This window comes from Schistocerca gregaria, chromosome 7 (assembly GCF_023897955.1).
Source record: "Schistocerca gregaria isolate iqSchGreg1 chromosome 7, iqSchGreg1.2, whole genome shotgun sequence".
NCBI classification, from domain to species: Eukaryota; Metazoa; Arthropoda; class Insecta; order Orthoptera; family Acrididae; genus Schistocerca; species Schistocerca gregaria.
Window position 1 is genome coordinate 67,002,750 of NC_064926.1, and position 8,522 is coordinate 67,011,271.

The 8,522-nt window shown below is 44.3% G+C and overlaps 1 pseudogene; it reads right to left on the reverse strand.

Moving 5' to 3' along the window:
• Nucleotides 1–6,921: 6,921 nt before the first annotated feature.
• LOC126282587 (5S ribosomal RNA) lies at nt 6,922–7,038 on the reverse strand (annotated as a pseudogene).
• Between the last annotated feature and the right edge of the window lie 1,484 nt (nt 7,039–8,522).

Below are 8,522 nucleotides of genomic sequence, written 5' to 3' on the forward strand. Positions count from 1 at the left end.
TGTATATAAACATGAAAGAGAGATGACGGGGAAGTGTTATGGAAATGTGGGGTGTCAGATAATGACAGATTTATGTTTGCAAGTACGTGCATTAAACTATTGTGCTGAAGCGTAAGCATTACAACTTTACAATGAGTGACTGACTGAGGAAAGCAAATACGGATTGACTGTTCTTAGAACAGAGATGTCACTCGGTGTTTTTCTTGGGTAACACAATGTACAAGTTATTGTTTGGAGTACAGCCTTGTATAGAAGTCAAACGTGGACCACCAATAGTTGAGACAATAAAAGAATAGAAGCTTTTGAAATGTGGTGCTATAGAAGAACGCTGAGGTTTAGGTGGATACATCGAATTACATTTGAGCTACTGAATACAACTGATTAAAAACGAAATTTATGGCACAACTTGTCTAAAAGTAGGGATCTGTTAAGAGAGCACATTCTGAGGCTTTAAGAAGTTGTCGATTCGGCAATGGAAGGAGCCGTGTGCGTAGGAGGGGAGGGGGGGGAGGAGTTATAGAGGGAGTCCAAAGTCTGAATACAATAAACAGGTTCCAGTGGATGTAGGTCGCAGTAGTTACTCGGAGATGAAAAAGCTTGACAAGATATGGTGGCGTGGAGAGCACCATAAAACTAGTCCTCAGACTGAAGACCGGAAAACAGATAGCATCTTGAAATGGGAGGTTGACGGCAGTTGTTAATTTGCAATAATACAGGCCATTGCAACGTGTGTCTTTTCTGCCTTGTTGAGATTCCTTCCTGCGGCGAAAGTAATAGGTGTATGTGATGGTAAACGTAGGGGTGAAGTGATTTAATTTCCGGATGATTCCATTTGCGTGTCGTTTCATGTCATTCATTTCCAAAGACGCTCTGTATGTTTCATTCCACAACGGCACGCCATGGTAAAGGCAGCATACCACTGCAATGCCAAGACATTTTCGTCGAAACAAACTATTAGCTTCAGCATATTCATTATGGATGACGAACTACGACTGTGATTTAAACTGGCGTTTATTAAAAAAACCTAAGCAATGCATAAATTTAGAACACATGTCGTTCCTTGAATTAGTCCTGTCACATAACTATTTTTCATTCAATGTCAAAATTTACATGCAAAACAATGATCTGGCAATGCGTTGCATCGTTGCAGGTTTGCTTGTTGACATATTTATACATAATCTGGAACAAGCCTTCTTCTTAACACACCCGTAACTTACTAACAAAACTCTGCATTGTAAAAGATATGCAGATGACACAATAATACTTTTCAGTGGTCCAAAAGAAGAACTAAATAACCTAGTAGATGAAATGAATAAAATTCACGCAATTATTAAATTCGCAGTTGAATACCAGACCATTGAAGGAATTAACTTCCTTGACATGACTATCTCCACTCACAATAACAAACATACTTTCCAGATATACAGAAAACCCACTACCAGTGATGTTATCATTAACAATACCACATGCCACCCGAATCAACATAAAAATGTTTTCTTCAGGTCGTCTGTAAATCGTATGCTCCGCACCCCTGACCGGTTTGATGCAGCTCTCCATGTCACTCTTATCCTGTGCAAGCTTCTTCATCTCCGAGTAACTACTGCAGCCTACATCCTTCTCAATCTGCTTACTGCCTTCATCTCTTAGTCTCCCTCTACGATTTTTACCCTCCACACTGCCCTCCAAAACTAAATTGGTGATCTCTTGATGCCTCAAAACGTGTCCCACCAAGCGATCAGTTCTTCTCGTCAAGTTGTGCCACAAATTCCTCTTCTCCCCATTTCTATTCAATACCTCCTCATTAGTTACGTGATCTACCTATCTAATCTTCAGCATTCTTCTGTAGCACCACATTTCGAAAGTTTCTATTCTCTTTCTGTCCAAACTATTTATCGCCCATGTTTCACTTCCATACAAGGCTACACTCCATACAAATACTTTCAGAAACGGCTTCCTGTCACTTAAATCTATACTCGATGTTAACAAATTTCTCTTCTTCAGAAACGCTTTCCTTGCCATTGGCAGTCTACATTTTATATCTTCTCTACTTCGACCATCATCAGTTATTTTGGTCCTCAAATAGCAAGACTCCTTTACTACTTTAAGTGTCTCATTTCCTAATCTAATTCCCTCAGCATCACTCGACTTAATTCGACTGCATTCCATTATCCTCGTTTTGCTTTTGTTTATGTTCATCTTATATCCTCCTTTCAAGACACTGTCCACTCCGTTCAACTCCTCTTCCAAGTCCTTTGCTGTCTCTGACAGAATTTCAATGTCATCGGCGAACCTCAAAGTTTTTATTTCTTCTCCAGGAATACCTACTCCGAATTTTTCTTTTGTTTCCTTTACTGCATGCTCAATATACAGATTGAATAACATTGGGGAGAAGCTACAACCCTGTCTCACTCCCTTCCCAACCACTGCTTCCCTTTCATGTCCCTCGACTCTTATAACTGCAATCTGGTTTCTGTACAAGTTGTAAATAGTTCGCTCCCTGTATTTTACCCGTGCCACCTTTAGAATTTGAAACAGAGTATTCCAGTTAACACTGCCATTTCTCTAAGTCTGCAAATGCTATAAACGTAGGTTTATAGTTCGGTAATTTTCACACCTGTCAGCATCTGCTTTCATTGGAATTGGGATTACTATATTCTTCTTGAAGTCTGTGGGTATTTCACCTGTTTCATACATCTTGCTAACCAGATGTAAGAGCTTTGACATGGCTGGCTCTTCAAAGGCTGTCATTAGCTCTAACGGAACGTTATGTACACCGGGGGTCCTATTTCGTCCTAAGTCTTTCAGTGCTTTGTCATATACTTCAAACAGTATCATATCTCCCTTCTCATCTTCATCTACGTCCTCTTCCATTTCCATGTGTCCCTGAAGTATGTCTCCGTTATATAGACTCTCTGTATACTCCTTCCACCTTCCTGCTTTCCCTTCTTTGCATAGAGCTAGCTTTCCATCTGAGCTCTTGATATTCATACTGGTGGTTCTCTTTTCTCCAAAGGTCTCTTCAGTTTTTCTGTATGCATCTGTCTTACCGCTAGTGATATATGCTTTTACATCCTTCTATATTTGCCCTCTAGCTATTCCTTTGTACTTCCTATCGATCTCATTTTTAGACGTTAGTATTCTATTTAATCTGCCTTATTTATTGCATTTTTATATTATCTCCTTTCATCGATTAAATTCAATATCTTTTTGTGTTACTGATTTATTTCTACTACCCCTCGTCTTTTTACCCATATGGTCCTCTGCTACCTTCACTATTTCGTCTCTCAAAGCTGCCCATTCTTCTCCCACTCTATTCCTTTCCCCTGTTCTTGTCAGTCATTCGCTAATGCTATCTCTGAGGCTTCCATAACATCTGGTTCTTTCAGTTTATTCAGGTCCCATCTTTAATTCCCAACTTTTTGCAGTATCTTCAGTTTTATTTTGCAGTTCATAACCTATAAATTGTGGTCGGAGTCCACATCTGCTTCTGATAATGTCTTACAATTTAAAACCAGGTTCCTAAAGCTCTGTGTTACTATTATATAATCAGTCTGGAACCTTCGAATGTCTCCAGGTCTCTTCCACCTATACAACCATCTTTAATTATTCTTGAAATAAGTGACAGCTATGATTTTTTATGATCTGAGCAAAATTCTACCAGGCGGCTTCTTATTTCATTCCTTTCCCCAGTCCATATTCATCTTCTACTTTTCCCTCTGTTCCTTTTCCTACTATCGAATTCCAGTCCACCATGACTATCAAATTTTCGTCTTCCTTAACAATCTGAATAATTTCTTTTATCTCACCAATCATTTTGTCAATCTCCTCCTCATCTATGGAGCTAGTTGGCATACAAACATGTACTACTGTGGTGGGTGTGGGCTTTGTATCTATCTTGGTTTCAATAATGCGTTCACTGTGCTGCTCATAGTAGCTTACCCGCATTACTATTTGCTTATTCATTATTACCCCACTCCTGCATTACCTGTATTTGATTTTGCATTTATAAACCCGTATTCACCTGACCAGAAGTCCTGTTCCTCCTGCCACCGAGCTCCAGTACCTTTAACCTATCCATTTCCTTTTTTGAATTTTGTAACCTACCTGCCCGGCTGAGGGATTTGACATTCCCTTGTCCGATCCGTAGAACGCCTCTTTTGTTTCTCCTGATAATATCCTCCTGAGTAAATCTGCATGTCCTGGGGAAAATTTACGGCTGTAGTTTCCGCTTGCTATCAGAAGTTCGCAGTACCAGCACAGCAGGGCCGTTTTCGTTGCTGTTACAAGGCCAGATCAGTCAATCATCCAGACTGTTGCCCCTGCAACTACTGAAAAGGCTGCTATTCGTCTTCAGAAATAACACGTTTTTCTGGCTTCCAAATAGATACCCCTCCGTTGTGGTTGCACTTAAGATATGGCTGCGTCGCTGAGGCATGCAAGCCTTCCCATGGTTCATGGGAGAGGGGAGGGGGCGGTGAGGGGGGTTGAAGTATCTGTATCAAGTAGAAATTTATGTCTCATACTAATCTCAATCGCTCCTTGGCAGCGTAATAAATGTAAGCGTCTAAGTCCGTGCAATCAATATACGACCATTTAGGTCACATATTTTCATACTCGCAAACTCCCCCATCAAAACCTTTTCTGTACTTACCGTTGATCTGTAATCATGAAATTTGGCAAGAAGCAAGGTTTAACAATACAAGTAAGGAAAAGAACGTAAAGTGTTAATTTGTAATTATATAACAAGAAAATACAATTTTTTGTTATTTGTTGTCGCAATACAAACTTAAAATTAAATAATTCTCGAAAGCCTTGTAGTTCCCAGGATCGATATCTTGCCAGTATCAATGTCGATAACAGGCAAAAGTCGTCGAGATTCTCGAATGCCGTGGTGGATAAGCTTTCTACGTGTGGTGACTTTCTAAGTTTGTACGGAAGTCTCAGAGCAAGAGTCCTACTCGCACCTGGCCCCCGGTTCTATTACAACAGTAATTCCTCCCACAACTTATTATCGATTTGTTCGTAGAAAGCACTAGTTAAATTTTACACTCATTATTTACACTTAAACTATCCTCCCTGGATAGGGAAAACAAGTGGAGTAAGGTAACTGATGAACAACATCTCACAAATGTTGTGTATCTCTATAATGGAATATATATGCAGATCACGAGCGCCAACGAGGGAGCCTTGCGCATCCACGCCTCACGAGAGCTCATAAAATGAGTGTTAACGTCTCCACACTGTTTGTGCCAGCCAGTCGGGGTTGGGTTGGGTTGTTTCGGGGAAGAGACCAAACTGCGAGGTCATCGACGTCAATGGATTAGTGAAGGACGGGGAAGGAAGCCGGCCGTGCCCTTTCAAAGGAACCATCCCGGCATTTGCCTGGAGCGATTTAGGGAAATCACGGAAAACCTAAATCAGGATGGCCGGACGTGGGATTGAACCGTCGTTCTCTCGAATGCGAGTCCAGTGTGCTAACCACTGCGCCACCTCGCTCGGTGCCAATCGGGGGCCGGTACCTCCTTCCATTTTACTTTGGATTCAAATGTCATTTTGTATTAGCTGCGAGATTGAAAAAGTAGTTTATCCCCCTAGATGACTTGGTGAGAGTGAAACCGTCTTTGCTGTATGCATTGATTATACAAATTACTTTTTATAGTAAATCAGGACACTCACAGTTTAAATGCAGGTCTGTGATTCATTGGCTCAATTCTTTTAGCGGGTTCCATTGTTTCTTAGGCACACAGGGCTGGATGGACCATTGCCTCAGGTCCCTGGCAGTCCACGGTTTGAGCCTGGCGGCGGCCCACCAGTGGAATTCGGCCTTTCGACTCCACCCACCCTTTCAAAAGAGCTGCTGTGTCCTCCAAACCCCGCCAAGCACGGCTGCCCGCTTTCCGCTCTGTCATCCGCCCTCAGCCGGTTTTCATTGAAACAACTGAACTTGTCACTAAATTGATTGCCTCCTTATTTATTTACTCCGTTCCATTACATCCTTACATGTGGAGTGCGTGCTGTGTCACGATCAGTAGGTTACAGCAATGCATTTCTCTGTAGACGTTATACTGCAATTCACTACTAGTTACAACGACATGACAGGCTTTTTATTTAGCTCCACAGTGTGAACAGTGCCGAGCTGTATGGGCTATTTGTACAAAATACTGTACATTAGCTGTTTGTCGGCAGATGGCTTGGCGTACCTCTGTGAACCATAGGCAGACCACTCGGGAACAGGGCATGCCGATCCCTAAAGAAGAACTGTGGTAAGGCAGCACAAATACGATAAAACACAACAGGAGGATAGAGAGTGAAAAGGAGCAAACCATGCTAACAGGATCTTCCCCACACTTAGAAACTTGGGCCAGAGAAATTGTGAAAATTGCGATAGCAACTGGTTTCTCGTTACCCGCCGGCAATAATGCTGTGTTTTTTTAAGCATCTTCTTAACACTTAAACGGATATAAGATCTTAACAAATTCCACTTTTTTAAAATGCTTTTCTTGATATTGCCTACCTGTATTTTGCATCCTCTCTGCTTCAGCAGCATCCGTTATTTTGCTAACCAAATAGTAAAACTCATCTAGTACTGTAGTTTCACATTTCCTAAACTACTTCCCCCAACATCGCCTGACTTAATTCGACTGTATTCCATTATCCTTGTTTTACTTTCGTTGATGACCTCATCTCAAGACACTGTCCATCCCTTTCAACTGGCCTTTCAAGTCTTCTGAGGGAATTACAGTATTATCCACAACATAAAAGATTTTATTTCTTCTTGCACTCCGTCTTCAGGACACAAGTGACCCATCGGGACCATCCGACCGCCGTGTCATCCTCAGGTGAGGATGCAGCTAGGAGGGACATGTGGTCAGCACACCGCTCTCCCGGTCGTTATCATGATGCTGAGTGCATCTCGAAAAATGGCAACAGCGCATGGTGGCTCGGATGGTGACCCATCCAAGTTCCGGCACGCCCGACAGCGTTTAACTTCGGTGATCTGAAGGGAACCGGTGTATCCGCTGCGGCAAGGCCGTTACCCTTATTTCTTCTTCCTAAACTTTAATTCCCTCACTTCTAGGTTCCCTTCAAAGCTTACGCAATGTACGGATTCAATAACATGGGAAGTAGGCTGCAGCCGTATCTGCCTTCCTTGTCAACTGCGGTATTTCAGGGTACAGTGCAGAAAGAGCTAACTGCCACAGGGTCACCTGTAGGTAACTGAGTGCCGGAGGCGACGTGGTTGGAGCTAGTTGGTCGCCGACGTACATGGATCAGTAACTGATCTACACTCCTGGAAATTGAAATAAGAACACCGTGAATTCATTGTCCCAGGAAGGGGAACCTTTATTGACACATTCCTGGGGTCAGATACATCACATGATCACACTGACAGAACCACAGGCACATAGACACAGGCAACAGAGCAAGCACAATGTCGGCACTAGTACAGTGTATATCCACCTTTCGCAGCAATGCAGGCTGCTATTCCCCCATGGAGACGACCGTAGAGATGCTGGATGTAGTCCTGTGGAACAGCTTGCCATGCCATTTCCACCTGGCGCCTCAGTTGGACCAGCGTTCGTGCTGGACGTGCAGACCGCGTGAGACGACGCTTCATCCAGTCCCAAACATGCTCAATGGGGGACAGATCCGGAGATCTTGCTGGCCAGGGTAGTTGACTTACACCTTCTAGAGCACGTTGGGTGGCACGGGATACATGCGGACGTGCATTGTCCTGTTGGAACAGCAAGTTCCCTTGCCGGTCTAGGAATGGTAGAACGATGGGTTCGATGACGGTTTGGATGTACCGTGCACTATTCAGTGTCCCCTCGACGATCACCAGAGGTGTACGGCCAGTGTAGGAGATCGCTCCCCACACCATGATGCCGGGTGTTGGCCCTGTGTGCCTCGGTCGTATGCAGTCCTGATTGTGGCGCTCACCTGCACGGCACCAAACACGCATACGACCATCATTGGTACCAAGGCAGAAGCGACTCATCGCTGAAGACGACACGTCTCCATTCGTCCCTCCATTCACGCCTGTCGCGACACCACTGGAGGCGGGCTGCACTATGTTGGGGCGTGAGCGGAAGACGGCCTAACGGTGTGCGGGACCGTAGCCCAGCTTCATGGAGACGGTTGCGAATGGTCCTCGCCGATACCCCAGGAGCAACAGTGTCCCTAATTTGCTGGGAAGTGGCGGTGCGGTCCCCTGCGACACTGCGTAGGATCCTACGGTCTTGGCGTGCATCCGTGCGTCGCTGCGGTCCGGTCCCAGGTCGACGGGCACGTGCACCTTCCGCCGACCACTGGCGACAACATCGATGTACTGTGGAGACCTCACGCCCCACGTGTTGAGCAATTCGGCGGTACGTCCACCCGGCCTCCCGCATGCCCACTACACGCGCTCGCTCAAAGTCCGTCAACTGCACATACGGTTCACGTCCACGCTGTCGCGGCATGCTACCAGTGTTAAAGACTGCGATGGAGCTCCGTATGCCACGACCAACTGGCTGACACTG